Source organism: Dermochelys coriacea, chromosome 3 (assembly GCF_009764565.3).
Source record: "Dermochelys coriacea isolate rDerCor1 chromosome 3, rDerCor1.pri.v4, whole genome shotgun sequence".
Classification (NCBI taxonomy): domain Eukaryota; kingdom Metazoa; phylum Chordata; order Testudines; family Dermochelyidae; genus Dermochelys; species Dermochelys coriacea.
The window spans coordinates 185,036,324-185,050,615 of NC_050070.1; the positions used below are offsets into that span (position 1 = coordinate 185,036,324).

At 48.1% G+C, this 14,292-nt stretch overlaps 1 protein-coding gene and 2 long non-coding RNA genes across 3 annotated transcripts in view; 1 reads left to right on the forward strand and 2 right to left on the reverse strand.

Moving 5' to 3' along the window:
* The window catches only part of LOC122459667, a 1,177,620-nt gene that overhangs the window by 907,607 nt on the left and 255,721 nt on the right, over window positions 1-14,292 (reverse strand). The window lies entirely within an intron of this gene.
* Window positions 1-14,292, reverse strand: part of FOXN2 (forkhead box N2) — a 245,338-nt gene that overhangs the window by 146,845 nt on the left and 84,201 nt on the right. The window lies entirely within an intron of this gene.
* LOC122459671 lies at window positions 4,878-13,110 on the forward strand. The gene is made up of 3 exons (XR_006280495.1): window positions 4,878-4,892; window positions 6,946-6,948; window positions 12,998-13,110. It is a non-coding gene; the product is annotated as an uncharacterized LOC122459671 (long non-coding RNA).

The window sequence follows — 14,292 nt, forward strand, 5'->3', positions numbered from 1 at the left end:
TGCCTCTCCCCATTGTTCCTGGGGGCTGTCAGTCTCAGGGTGCTGATTCCCCATCTGCCCTTCCCCCTTTTAATACTGGGAGCTAGCAACTAAAATACCCCCACTGAATGTTAGTAAGGGGGCAACAGTCCCCTTACACATATAAACTGTCATACTTTCACTGAAGTCATGGCAGGTCTGATAATTTATATCCTCTAAGAATTTGGCCCTAAATTACTACTCCCAATTCTTGCTATCAATTCAAATTTCAGAATTAGGGTTAATCCCTAGATAACAAAGGGCCTGCTTTTCCTCTCACAGTAGGGTAAATCATGAGTAATTCCATTGAATTCAATAGAGATAAAAGAATGTAAGGCTGGTGAGAGATCAGAATCAAGCTCCATTTTTAGAAATATCCTCTGGTAGCTTCCAACCATCTTACCTGGGCGATGTGCTGATGATGTTAAACATATAACCTGATCTGACGCTCTGTACCTCGGGGGAACACCCTATACCCCGATGTTCATCTTTATAAAATGATTGTGTGGTATCCAATGCAAAGTTTGTCATGTTGGCTCATAATGCACTGAGCATGGTTGTTATAGTGATGTTATAGTAATTGTTACAATAATGTTATAGTAAGGTTATAGGTTATAATTTCATGTATATAGTTATGAGGTTGAAAATGTATCCTCATGGCTTAAAGCAAGCCCGTGCAAAAACTCTCCAAGAATAGAGAGGCAGTTCACATCCAGTAGGGGCATGAATGGGACAAACCCAGCCCAGCCTCACAGGAACAATGGACATTGGCAGCAACAAAAGAATCTGTTAGATCCTCGAGGGAGTCACCCCCCCCTTTGGGCAGTTTGGGACTGCAATGAGGTAATGCTCACCTGACGCTGAAGGGTGGGGGGTGGGGCAAAGCCAGGAGGAAAGAAAGGACATGATAAAAGGGAGAGACATTTTGCCATACTCTCTTTCTTCCACGTACATCTACAGACACCACCACTACCAAGCGACTGAACCACTGATCAAAGGGGAGAGCCTGGCTGAAGAGCCAGCCTGTGGTGAGAAGAAAAGGAGTACTTGTGGCACCTCAGAGACTAAGAAATTTATTTGAGCATAAGCTTTCGTGAGCTACAGCTCACTTGTGGTGAGAAGCATCTAAGTTTGTAAGGACATTGAAAGTGTTAAGATCAGTTTAGAATGCATTTGCTTTTATTTCATTTGACAAAATCTGACTTGTTATGCTTTGACTTATAATCACTTAAATCTATCTTTATAGTTAATAAATTTGTTTATTCTACCTGAAGCAGTGCATTTGGTTTGCAGTGTGTCAGAGACTCCCCTTGGGAGAACAAGTCTGGTACATATCAATTTCTTTGTTAAATTGACGAATTTATATAAGCTTGCAGCTTAACTGGGCATAACTGGACACTGCAAGACGGAGGTTCCTCGGGTTGTTTCTGGGACCGGAGATATTGGCTAGTGTCATTCGCTTGCTAGTAACTGGGAGCAGCTAACATGTAGACGCTGTGCGTGAACGGCCCAGGAGCGGGGGTTCTCACAGCGGAGCAGGGTAAGGCTGGCTCCCAGAATCAAGGATTTGAATGGCATAGCAGATCACTGGTCCAGACAACACCAGAGGGCAACATCACACCTGCATCCTTCACAACCACAACAAAAGAGTCACTGAAGATTCTGCCATCTCCCTTTGTTGCATGTAACTATTGTTATGGATTGCCCAAAGTGACTCTCCCCATAGAAGCGGCAAAGAGTCCTGTGGCACCTTATAGACTAACAGATGTATTGGAGCATAAGCTTTCGTGGGTGAATATCCACTTAGTCGGATCCGACGAAGTGGGTATGCACCCACGAAAACTTATGCTCCAATACGACTGTTAGTCTATAAGGTGCCACAGGACTCTTTGCCGCTTTTACAGATCCAGACTAACACAGCTACTCCTCTGATACCTTCTCCCCATAGAAGGGATTAAAATACCAAGCAGTAAGTGCTCTGAGAGCTATTAATGGTATTGGGTGGGTTAGAGCTCTCTTCTTGAGTAGTTGAAGCTGAGGTTCTTTAGTGTTGCATAGTAGCTGCACAAAAGGTGGATAGACACCCAGGGCCATCTGACTAGATCATGTGATCTTGGTGAGCAGCCCCAGGTAAAGTGTGCTAGGTCTGGGAGGAAAAGGGGCACAGAGTTTGTTAAGCAGTGTGAGACTTGATGTGAAATCCTAGAGAGAGAGACAGAAGAGTTGTCTTCATTGCCAAAAAAGATGTTCTTTTACAGTGAGATAATTACCATGTGCTAATGAGCTCACTGTCAAATCCTAAGTAGTGTTATCATCTGCAGAATGTGTTTCTTGTAGAGCAATAATGTCAATGTTATGCACCTTGAGAATTCTTGAAAGATAGTTACAGTTAGCATGCAGCAGACCGAGACCTTCAACATTGGATTGGTAAAGGCGTAGAGCTGGTCCTATGGTTCTCTGGTGCTGTCCCAGACAGGGACTCTTAAATTTTGTGTTGCTAATCATACCCGGAGAGTGACAAATTGATGTCCAGTAGCCTTTTGATGACATTTGTTGTGCTAATCAACAACATGTAACAGAAGTACCATGTCATCTTAGAATCATCATAGAATCATAGAATATCAGGGTTGGAAGGGACTTCAGGAGGTCATCTAGTCCAACCCCCTACTCAAAGCAGGACCAATCCCCAACTAAATCATCCTAGCCAGGGCTTTGTCAAGCCTGACCATAAAAACCTCTAAGGAAGGAGATTCCACCACTTCCCTAGGTAATGCATTCCAGGGCTTCACCACCCTCCTAGTGAAAAAGTTTTTCCTAATATCCAACCTAAACCTCCCCCACTGAAACTTGAGACCATTACTACTCGTTCTATCATCTGGTACCACGGAAAACAGTCTAGATGCATCCTCTTTGGAATCCCCTTTCAGGTAGTTGAAAGCAGCTATCAAATCCCCCCTCATTCTTCTCTTCTGCAGACTAAATAATCCCAGTTCCCTCAGCTTCCCCACATAAGTCATTTGCCCCAGACCCCTAAACATTTTTGTTGCCCTCCACTGCACTCTCCACAATTTGTCCACATCCCTTCTGTATTGGGGGGACCAAAACTGGATGCAATACTCCAATTGTGGTCTCACCAGTGCCAAATAGAGGGGAATAATCATTTCCCTTGATCTGCTGGCAATGCTCCTACTAAAACAGCCCAATATACAATTTCAGGGTTGGAAGGGACCTCAGGAGATTAGGAGTCCAACCCCCTGCACAAAGCACAACCAATCCCCAATTTTTGCCCCAGATCGCTAAATGGCCCCTCCAAGGATTGAACTCACAACCCTGGGTTTAGCAGGCCAATGCTCAAACCACAGAGCTAGCCCTCCCCTCCCTCTTGGCAACAAGGGCATACTGCTAACTCATATCTGGCTTCTCGTCCACTGTAATCTCCAGGTCCTTTTCTGTAGAATTACTGTTTAGCCAGTCAGTCCCCAGCCTGTAGCGGTGCATAGGATTCTTCCGTCCTAAGTGCAGGACTCTGCACTTGTCCTTGTTGAACCTCATCATTTTTCTTTTGGCCCAATCCTCTCATTTGTCTAGGTCCCGCTGTATCCTATCCCTACCCTCCAGAGTATCTACCTGTCCTCCCAGTTTAGTGTCATCTGCAAACTTGCTGATGGTGCAGTCCACGCCATCCTCCAGATCATTAATGAAGATATTGAAGAAAACGGGCCCCAGGACCGACCCTTGGGACACTCCGCTTGATACTGGCTGCCAACTAGACATGGAGCCATTGATCACTACCCTTTGAGCCCGACGATCTAGTCAGCTTTCTATCCACTTTATTGACCATTCATCCAGCCCATACTTCTTTAACTTTCTGGAAAGAATACTGTGGGAGACCGTATCAAAAGCTTTGCTAAAGTCAAGGAATAACACGTCCACTGCTTTCCCCTCATCCACAGAGCCAGTTATCTCATCATAGAAGGCAATTAGATTAGTCAGGCATGATTTGCCCTTCGTGAATCCATGCTGACTGTTCCTGATCACTTTCCTCTCCTCAAAGTGCTTCAAAATTGATTCCTTGAGGACCTGCTCCATGATTTTTCCAGGGACTGAGGTGAGACTGACTGGCTTGTAGTTACCCAGATCCGCCTTCTTCCCTTTTTTAAAGATGGGCACTACATTAGCCTTTTTCCAGTCATCCGGGACCTCCCCTAATTGCCATGAGTTTTCAAAGATAATGGCCAATGGCTCTGCAATCGCATATGCCAACTCCTTTAGCACCCTCAGATGTAGTGCATCCGACCCCACAGACTTGTGCTCATCCAGCTTTTCTAAATAGTCCTGAACCACTTCTTTCTCCATAGAGAGCTGGTCACCTCTTCCCTATGCTGTGCTTCCCAGTTCAGCAGTCTGGGAGCTGACCTTGTTCGTGAAGGCATTGAGTACATTAGCTTTTTCCACATCCTCTATCACTAGGTTGCCTCCCCCATTCAGGAAGGGGCCCACACTTTCCTTGACTTTTTTCTTGTTGCTAACATACCTGAAGAAACCCTTCTTGTTACTCTTAACATCTCTTGCTAGCTGCACCTCCAAGTGTGATTTGGCCTTCCTGATTTCACTCCTGCATGCCTGAGCAATATCTTTATACTCCTCCCTGGCCATTTGTCCAATCTTCCACTTCTTGTAAGCTTCTTTTTTGTGTTTAAGATCAGCAAGGATTTCACTATTAAGCCAATCTTGTCGCCTGCCATATTTACTATTCTTTCTACACATCAGAATGATTTGTTCCTATAACCTCAATAAGGATTCTTTAAACTACAGCCAGCTCTCCTGGACTCCTTTCCCCCTCATGTTATTCTCCCAGGGGATCCTGCCCATCAGTTCCCTGAGGGAGTCAAAGTCTGCTTTTCTGAGGTCCACGGTCCATATTCTGCTGCTTTCCTTTCTTCCCTGTGTCAGGATCCTGAACTAGACCCTCTCATGGTTCCTATCTACTTTTGCTTCCCCTACTAACTCTTCCCAGTTTGTGAGCAGCAGGTTAAGAAGAGCTCTTCCCCTAGTTGGTTCCTCCAGCACTTGCATCAGGAAATTGTCCACTACACTTTCCAAAAACTTTCTGGATTGTCTGTGCACTGCTGTATTGCTCTTCCAGCAGATAATCGGGGTGATTGAAGTCCCCCATGAGAACCAGGGCCTGCGATCTAGTAACTTCTGAAAGTTGCCTGAAGAAAGCCTCATCCACCTCATCCTCCTGGTCTGGTGGTCTATAGCAGACTCCCACCATGACATCACCCTTGTTGCTCACACTTCTAATCTTAATCCAGAGACTCTCATGTTTTTTCTGCAGTTTCATACCAGAGCTCTGAGCATTCATACTGCTCCCTTACATACAATGCAACTCCCCCACCTTTTCTGCCCTGCTTGTCCTTCCTGAACAGTTTATATCCGTCCATGACAGTACTCCAGTCATGTGAGTCATCCCACCAAGTCTCTGTTATTCCAATCACATCATAATTCCTTGACTGTGCCAGGACTTCCAGTTCTCCCTGCTTACTTCCCAGGCTTCTTTCATTTGTGTATAGGCACTTAAGATAACTCGCTGACTATCCTGCTTTCTTAGTATGAGGCAGGAATCCTCCCCTCTTGCACTCTCCTGCTCGTGCTTCCTCCCAGTATCCCAGTTCCTCACTTATTTCAGGGCTTTGGTCTCCTTCCCCTGATGAACCTAGTTTAAAGCCCTCCTCACTAGGTTAGCCAGCCTGCTTGCAAAGATGCTCTTCACTCTCTTCATTAGGTGGAGCCTGTCTCTGCCTAGCACTCCTCCTTCTTGGAACACCATCCCATGGTCAAAGAATCCAAAGCCTTCTCTCTGACACCACCTGCGTAGCCATTTGTTGTCCCACGAATGTCCCTGGAAAAATCCTACAGCAGGTCCTCAAGGAATCAATTCTGAAGCACTTAGTGGAGAGGACAGTGATCAGGAACAGTCAGCATGGATTCACCAAGGGCAAGTCATGCCTGACTAATCTATTTGCCTTCTATGATGAGATAACTGGCTCTGTGGATGAGGGGAAAGTAGTGGATGTGTTATTCCTTGACTTTAGCAAAGCTTTTGACGCCGTCTCCCACAGTATTCTTGCCAGCAAGTTAAAGAAGTATGGGCTGGATGTATGGACTATAAGGTGGATAGAAAGCTGGCTAGATCGTCGAGCTCAAAGGGTAGTGATCAATGGCTCCATGTCTAGTTGGCAGCCGGTATCAAGTGGAGTGCCCCAAGGGTTGGTCCTGGGGCCGGTTTTGTTCAATATCTTCATAAATAATCTGGAGGATGGTGTGGATTGCACCCTCAGCAAGTTTGCAGATGACACTAAACTGGGAGGAGAGGTAGATACGCTGGAGAGTAGGGATAGGATACAGCGAGACCTAGACAAATGAGAGGATTGGGCCAAAAGAAAAATGATGAGGTTCAACAAGGACAAGTGCAGAGTTCTGCACTTAGGACGGAAGAATCCCATGCACTGCTACAGACTAGGGACTGAATGGCTAGGCAGCAGTTCTGCACAAAAGGACCTAGGGGTTACAGTGGACGAGAAGCTGGATATGAGTCAACAATGTGCCATTGTTGCCAAGAAGGCAAATGGCATTCTGGGATGTATAAGTAGGAGCATTGCCAGCAGATCGAGGAAAGTGATTGTTCCCCTCTATTTGACATTGGTGAGGCCTCATCTGGAGTACTGTGTCCAGTTTTGGGCCCCACAGTACAAGAAGGATGTGGAAAAATTGGAAAAAGTCCAGTGGAGGTGAAGAAAAATTAAATGATTAGGGGACTGGAACACATGACTTATGAGGAGAGGCTGAGGGAACTGGGATTGTTTAGTCTGTGGAAGAGAAGAATGACGGGGGATTTGATAGATGCTTTCAACTACCTGGAAGGGGGTTTCAAAGAGGATGGATCGAGACTGTTCTCAGTGGTAGCAGATGACAGAACGAGCAGTAATGGTCTCAAGTTGCAGTGGGGGAGGTTTAGGTTGGATATTAGGAAAAACTTTTTCACTAGGAGAGTGATGAAGCACCGGAATGCGTTACCTAGGGAGGTGGTGGAATCTCCTTCCTTTGACAAAGCCCTGGCTGGGATGATTTAGTTGGGGTTGGTCCTACTTTGAACAGGGGGTTGGACTAGATGACCTCCTGAGGTCCCTTCCAACCCTGATATTCTATGATTCAACGGTCTCTACCTGGGCCTTTTCCTTCCAAATGGAGGATAGACGAGAACACCACTTGTGCCTTAAACTCCTTTATCCTTCTTCCCAAAGCCACGTCGTCTGCAGTGATCTGCTTGTGGAAGAAAACAAGTCCTCACTCTGCGTTTGTTAGCAACAAGTCAGAGACAGTTTATTACGAGAAATTGCAAGGGAAGACTGTGGTCGGACAGAGGGTCCCCTGACCTTAGGCAGATCTTCCCCCTACAAGCAGTGTAAGATAAGTATTTATACATTCCCGTTACATACATCAACAGCTAACAGTTATCCTTTGTTTACGCAAATTCCCTCCAGACACTACCTTATCTCAAGGTTTCTGCTTAAGTCAGCATTCCATCTTTAAAAACTAAAAGCAAAGCGAAAACAGCATCTCTTACAACTCTCGCCATTATTAGGGTAAGAGTTAGGGTTAGGGTTAGCGTTAGGGTTTCCTTTCACTCTATCCTTAAATTTGACTAAGACATCTATGCCCAGATCCTCCTTTTTCTCTTTTTCTGCTTCTACCGGCTCAAGGTCATTCCTGGCAGTATTATTGGTGCCGACGTGGAGAAGCAGGAAGGGGTAGCAATCCGAGGGCTTGATGAGTCTTGGCAGTCTCTCTGTCACCTCATGAATCCGAGCTCCTGGCAAGCAGCATACTTCTCGGCTTTCCTGGTCTGGACAGCAGATAGATGACTCAGTCCCCCTTAGGAGGGAGTCCCCGACCACTACCACCTGCCTCCTTCTCTTGGGAGCAGTGGTCGTGGAACCCCCATCCCTAGGACAGTGCATTTCATGCCTTCCAATTGGTGGAGTCTCCTTCTGCGGTGAAGAGAACATGAAAATGGTTGCTCACCTGTATCTGCATTGCTGGTACGTGAATGCTCCTCTTTCTTCTTCTGGAGGTCACATGCTGCCAATTTTCTTCCCCATCCTTCTGTCCCTGCTGCGCAGCCTGCTCTGAATCTTCAGAATGTTGTGTTCATAGAAGCATATCCTGACGTCTGTCCAGGAAATCTTCAGTTTCTCTTGTGCAACACAGGGTTGATACTTGTTTCTCCAGTTCTTGAACCTTCTCTTCCAATATGAAGACCAGCTTGCACTTTGTACAGACAAAAAGAAAAGGAGTACTTGTGGCACCTTAGAGACTAACAAATTTATTAGAGCATAAGCTTTCATGAGCTACAGCTCACTTCATCGGAAGAAAGACAAACATGGCACATCCTGTGCAGGTCACAACAGCTGATCGCTCCCCATCCATATTACCTGCCTTCTACGAGCTTCCTCAGCTGCAACAGCTGCAACAAGTCACCGGGGCAGCAGGTTTGTATAGTTTTTGGTGGTGCCCAGAACAGGTCCAAGTCGCGCTTCCCCCCACACCTCCTTAAGGGTCTGGGAGGAAGTTTGGGTGTGGGAGGCGGGAGGTGTCGGGCTCTGGGAGGGCATTTGGGTGCAGGCTCTAGGCTGAGGCAGGGGGTGGGCTCTGGAAAGGTGTTTGGGTGCAGGGGGTAGGCTCTGGCAGGGAGTTGGGGTGTGGGGTATGGGCTGGGGCAGGCAGTTGGGGTGCAGGGGATAGGCTCTGGGAGGGAGTTGGGGTCTGGGCTGGGGGAGGAGGAGTGGGTGTGGGAGATGTGCTCTGGGAGGGAGTTTGGGAGAGGGGTCTGGGCTGATGATACTAATGATACTTGTGATACTTGCGGATGATACTAAACTGGGAGGAGTGGTAGATACGCTGGAGGGGAGGGATAGGATACAGAAGGACCTAGACAAATTGGAAGATTGGGCCAAAAGAAATCTAATGAGGTTCAATAAGGATAAATGCAGGGTCCTGCACTTAGGATGGAAGAATCCAATGCACCGCTACAGACTAGGGACCGAATGGCTCGGCAGCAGTTCTGCGGAAAAGGACCTAGGGGTGACAGTGGACGAGAAGCTGGATATGAGTCAGCAGTGTGCCCTTGTTGCCAAGAAGGCCAATGGCATTTTGGGTTGTATAAGTAGGGGCATAGCGAGCAGATCGAGGGACGTGATCGTTCCCCTCTATTCGACACTGGTGAGGCCTCATCTGGAGTACTGTGTCCAGTTTTGGGCCCCACACTACAGGAAGGATGTGGATAAATTGGAAAGAGTACAACGAAGGGCAACAAAAATGATTAGGGGTCTAGAGCACATGACTTATGAGGAGAGGCTGAGGGAGCTGGGATTGTTTAGTCTGCAGAAGAGAAGAATGAGGGGGGATTTGATAGCTGCTTTCAACTACCTGAAAGGGGGTTTCAAAGAGGATGGCTCTAGACTGTTCTCAATGGTAGCAGATGACAGAACGAGGAGTAATGGTCTCAAGTTGCAATGGGGGAGGTTTAGATTGGATATTAGGAAAAACTTTTTCACTAAGAGGGTGGTGAAACACTGGAATGCGTTACCTAGGGAGGTGGTAGAATCTCCTTCCTTAGAGGTTTTTAAGGTCAGGCTTGACAAAGCCCTGGCTGGGATGATTTAACTGGGACTTGGTCCTGCTTTGAGCAGGGGGTTGGACTAGATGACCTTCTGGGGTCCCTTCCAACCCTGATATTCTATGATTCTATGATTCTATGATTCTATGTAGCAGGGATGCAGGAGGGGGCTCAGGGCTAGGGCTGGGGGCACAGGCTCTGTGGTGGGGCAGGGCCAGGGATGAGGAGCTTGGGGTGCAGATAGGCTGCCCCAGGGCTAGGGCCAGAAAGGGGGACTCCTGCTAACCCTCTCCCCCACTGTTGCTGCCCCCCTCATCGTAGTCTCACTGGGGGTGGCGGATGGAGCTGCCTCTTGCCCAGCATGGGGCAGAAGCAGTGACTGTGGGTGTGGGGAGTGCAGGGTGTCACTACACTCACCCAAGCCCCAGCTGCTCAGGTCCAGGAAGTTCCCTCACCTCCCTTGTGGTGGGTGGGTGCTGAAGGGGGAGGGGGCTGCCATTACATGTGGCTTCCTCCCCTGCTGCAGCCTGCTGCCCCATACTGTAGCTTCATGGGGGGGAGAAGGGGGCTGCCTCTTTCCCTGTGGCTGCGGGCTGGGGAGGGCAGAATCACAGGGTCAGACATTCAAGGAAGCCCCAGCAGCTGCTCAGGTGAGCAAGGTCCAGTGGTCTCTTCTGATGTCTCCTCCCAGTGGGTGCCAGGGGAGGGGAGGGCTGCCAATCATGTGTGCTGCTCCTCCCGTCCTCGTCCTCGGTGCAGCAGTAGCCAGCTGCCTCAGCCTGCTCTTGTGCTGTAGCCTAGCCTTAGGCAGCAGCGCAGGGAAAGGAGAGCAGCATGGAGTGGCAGGGCGGCCGCCCTCTTTTAATCAGGCAGGGACACTCCGGAGCCAGGGGGAGGCATACGGAAGAGCAGCAGGAGGGGGCCCGGAGAGGTTCCAGGCAGGGCCAGGGGAGAGACCCTGCTCCAAACATTGGTGGAGCTGGGCCCCCGACCCTGAATATTGCTGGAGCCCAGACACCACAGGCCCATGTAATTCACCGTCCCTGTACAGTCAAACTGTTCCCCCAACAGATACTCAGATACTCACTCACCCCAGCTCCCAACACAGCCCCCCAATGCAGCACTTAGCGTAGCTCCTTTCCGACAACTCCCAGGCAAACTTCCTCTCTACCTGTTAATGTTCCCAACAAACAACCTGCAAATAGCCAGCAACCTGATTGCTGACTAAAGAACTTCCAGGATTCAACCTATCCCAGAAACACTGGACCTCATTGAACTGTTTCAGAACATTGCATGGCAAACGCTGTCATATTTTATACCTTTGGAAGATGAGATGCACATGATTGTGGACACCAGTTGTAAATTATGGACCACATTGTAAATCAGTCCCTGCTTTGATTATTTGCTCGTGGCATCTCAGACTTACACAAAGCCACTTTTGAAGCTATTCGCTGGCTCACTAATTCGGATTTGGTTATTTGAACATTGCTAATCAACTCACTTGCCATATAAAAGGTGATGCTAGCAGGGACAATGCATATGTATTTGTTACTGAGATGTAACTAGACTAGACAGCTCACCTGCAATAGAGCTTGCCTCACTCCTTCAGGTTAAAAACTCCAGTGCTTTGGATTTAGGATTTTACAGTGAGATGGCTAGCACACAGTTATCTTGCTGTAAACCCTCCCCCACACTCCCCCCACCCACCCACCCACCCCTTTTCTGGCAGTTAAGACAAAGCTAGTGGGGTAAGACAACTGCTTCTGGTGGTGGGGCAGCAATCCCTGGTTGAGGTTTCCCTCCTTTTTTAAGGAAACAGAATTAGTGTGCATTTTATAAACAAACAGGTTACACCACTAAATACCTGGCTGCATTACTGCTCCAAAGGGAAATTGACTTGCAAGACCCTGGACAGGGGCAACACCACGATTGTCATTAAAATACTATATACACTACTCTGAAAGCAAAAATATAACAGAACCTAAACAATAATTTAAATGAGAATGCACAGTAAAGTTCTAGTCCTTCTAAAATACATCGATCAGCCACCTGAGACATATAATCAATCCTAGTTTATGCACTAAGGCCAGTGCATATTGGGACAAAGATATAGGAGATTAGCCAGTGATGTATATTGACTCACACAGAGAAGAAATAATTGTACATAATCTCATGTGTATATGTATGTACCTCATTACTGAGTCTCTGTGCCTTATTCTTTTTAGTGTTTTCCAAGTACATGGTTGAGTTAGAAATGTTTATTCAATTTATTGAAATAAATGGAAGATGTAACATGCTAACTACAGTGCACAAAAATATTTACAATGATTAAAATAAGACCATCTCTCCAATCCAGCTCTTTGAAACCTCCTTCACTATCTCATCAGTGCAGCCCCACTGTGGTTCTGACTCAATAGGCAGAGGATGTATTTGTGTGAGCTTTTCTTGGCCACCATTAAACCTGTTTGCAGAACTTGGACTTCAAAGTTGTATGGCTGTTGATGGACATTTATATTGGGTCAGAACTATCTGGTTTGCTTCCACTCTAAATGCTTACAGCTTCAAACATTTATCTATCAACTGTAAATTAATTTGTATCTCTACTGGAACATAAGACTTCCCACACTGAATTAACCCAGTGTATTTAGTACAGTACCCTCTCTCTGAAAGTGGCCAGTAGACACTTCAAAGGAAAGTGCTAGAACCCCCATAATGAACAATTGTCAAATAGCCTGCATAAAGGGGAACTTTCCTCCTAAACCCTGACAGTTTGCAATTGCCCTATGTCCTGAAGCATGAGGGTTTGATCTCTTATATGTTGTATTGTCACAGGCTAGTCACTCCCACAGGTGACACCTCTGCCTGGCTGCTCTGGGGAATAGCTCTCTTCCAAAGCCACACCCCTCCACCAATTGCAGTCTCTCAACCTGTTGTCCTCTCTCTCTCTCTCTCCTGCCCCTTTCACTCCAGGAGCTGCAGCTTCCTCTTTGTGACTCAGCCCCCCAGCAAGGTTACTATGTAGTTTCCCCTTCCAGGGTATAGCATGTCACTGGACCTGATGTCCAGGCAATGCCTTTCCATCAGTAGCTGGTAGGGGAACCTGGGCCCACCCACTACTCCAGCTTCCAGTCCAGGGACCCTGCAATATGGAGCCAAGGTCTGTTCAGACTCCAACCTTGCTGCTCAGTCCCTGGGCTGCTTCCTACTCACCTCCCACAGGCTCTCTTCTCCACCCTTCTCTCTTTAAGGCAGGGGAGGGCAAACCACGGCCCATGGGCCAGATCTAGTCTGTCAGAGCTTTCAGTCCAGCCCACAGGATTGCCAGCACCCGGCACAGTGGGGCTAAGGCAGGCTCCCTGCCTGCCCTGGCCCCATGCCACTCCCAGAAGTGGCCGGTACCACGTCCCTGCGGCCCCTGGGGGTGGACAGGGGACAGAATCATAGAATATCAGGGTTGGAAAGGACCTCAGGAGGTCATCTAGTCCAACCCCCAGAGGGATCCCTGCTCTGCCCTTGCCTGTAGGCGTCACCCCCTGTAGCTCCCATTGACTGGGAACAGGGAACCGGGGCCAATCAGAGCTTCAGGGGTGGTACCCACAGGCAAGGGAAGCACGCGGCAGAGCTGCCTGCCTTACCCCATCCCCAGGAGTCACTGCCAGACATGCTGGCCACTTCCAGGAGCGGCGTAGGGCCAGGGCAGGCAGGTAGCCTGCCTTAGCGCTGCTGCGTGCTGCTGCCATCCTGGAGCCACTCAAGGTAAGTGGCGCTGGACTGGAGCCCGCACCCCGAGCCCCTCCTGCATCCTGCACCCCAAACCTCTGCCCTGAGTCCCTTAATCCCTGCCTTGAGCCCCTGCTGCACCCCTCCTGTGCCCCACCCCCCTGCCCCTGAGCCCCCTCCCACACTCCACACCCCTTACCCTGAGCCCCTTCCTGTACACCACACCCCATCCCACACCCTGCACTCCATCCTACACCCCAACCCCAGCCCTACATTCATGGCTCTGCATACAATTTCCCCACCCAGATGTGGCCCTTGGACCAAAAAGTTTGCCCACCCCTGCTTTAAGGTATGCCCTTCCCCCAGGGCCAGGCTCCTACTCTTTTTCTGGGATCCTTTCTTCCCACTTTAATGCACAGAGGATGGCTGCAGACTTCCTCACTTCAGCCCTTTCTGTTGCTAGCTTCCTGGCTTCATACTAGCCCAGCGCATGCCTGCTCAGGTGAGCTTCATCTTTCAATCAGGAGTTGTGCCGCTAGCCTAATCCCCTCATGTGGGGCCTATCATATTAATTGGCTCTTTTGAGCTTCTTTCACTCTTTTAGGGTTGGTGTGGGGTGGACACCCCCTCACCTATATCTTGTCCAACGTAACTGTGGATGTTTTTATTATCCATATAAATAAATGTCTAAGGCTGAGATTTGTAAAAGTATTTTCAAGGTAATGCTGCATTCAGCATTGCAACACCTGATTTAAGAGCCTACATCCAATTGACTGTCAATCGATTTTGACTCCCAAGTACCTAAACCCCTTTTGAATATGAGATTTAGACTCCTAAATCATAGAATCATAGAATCATAGAATATCAGGGTT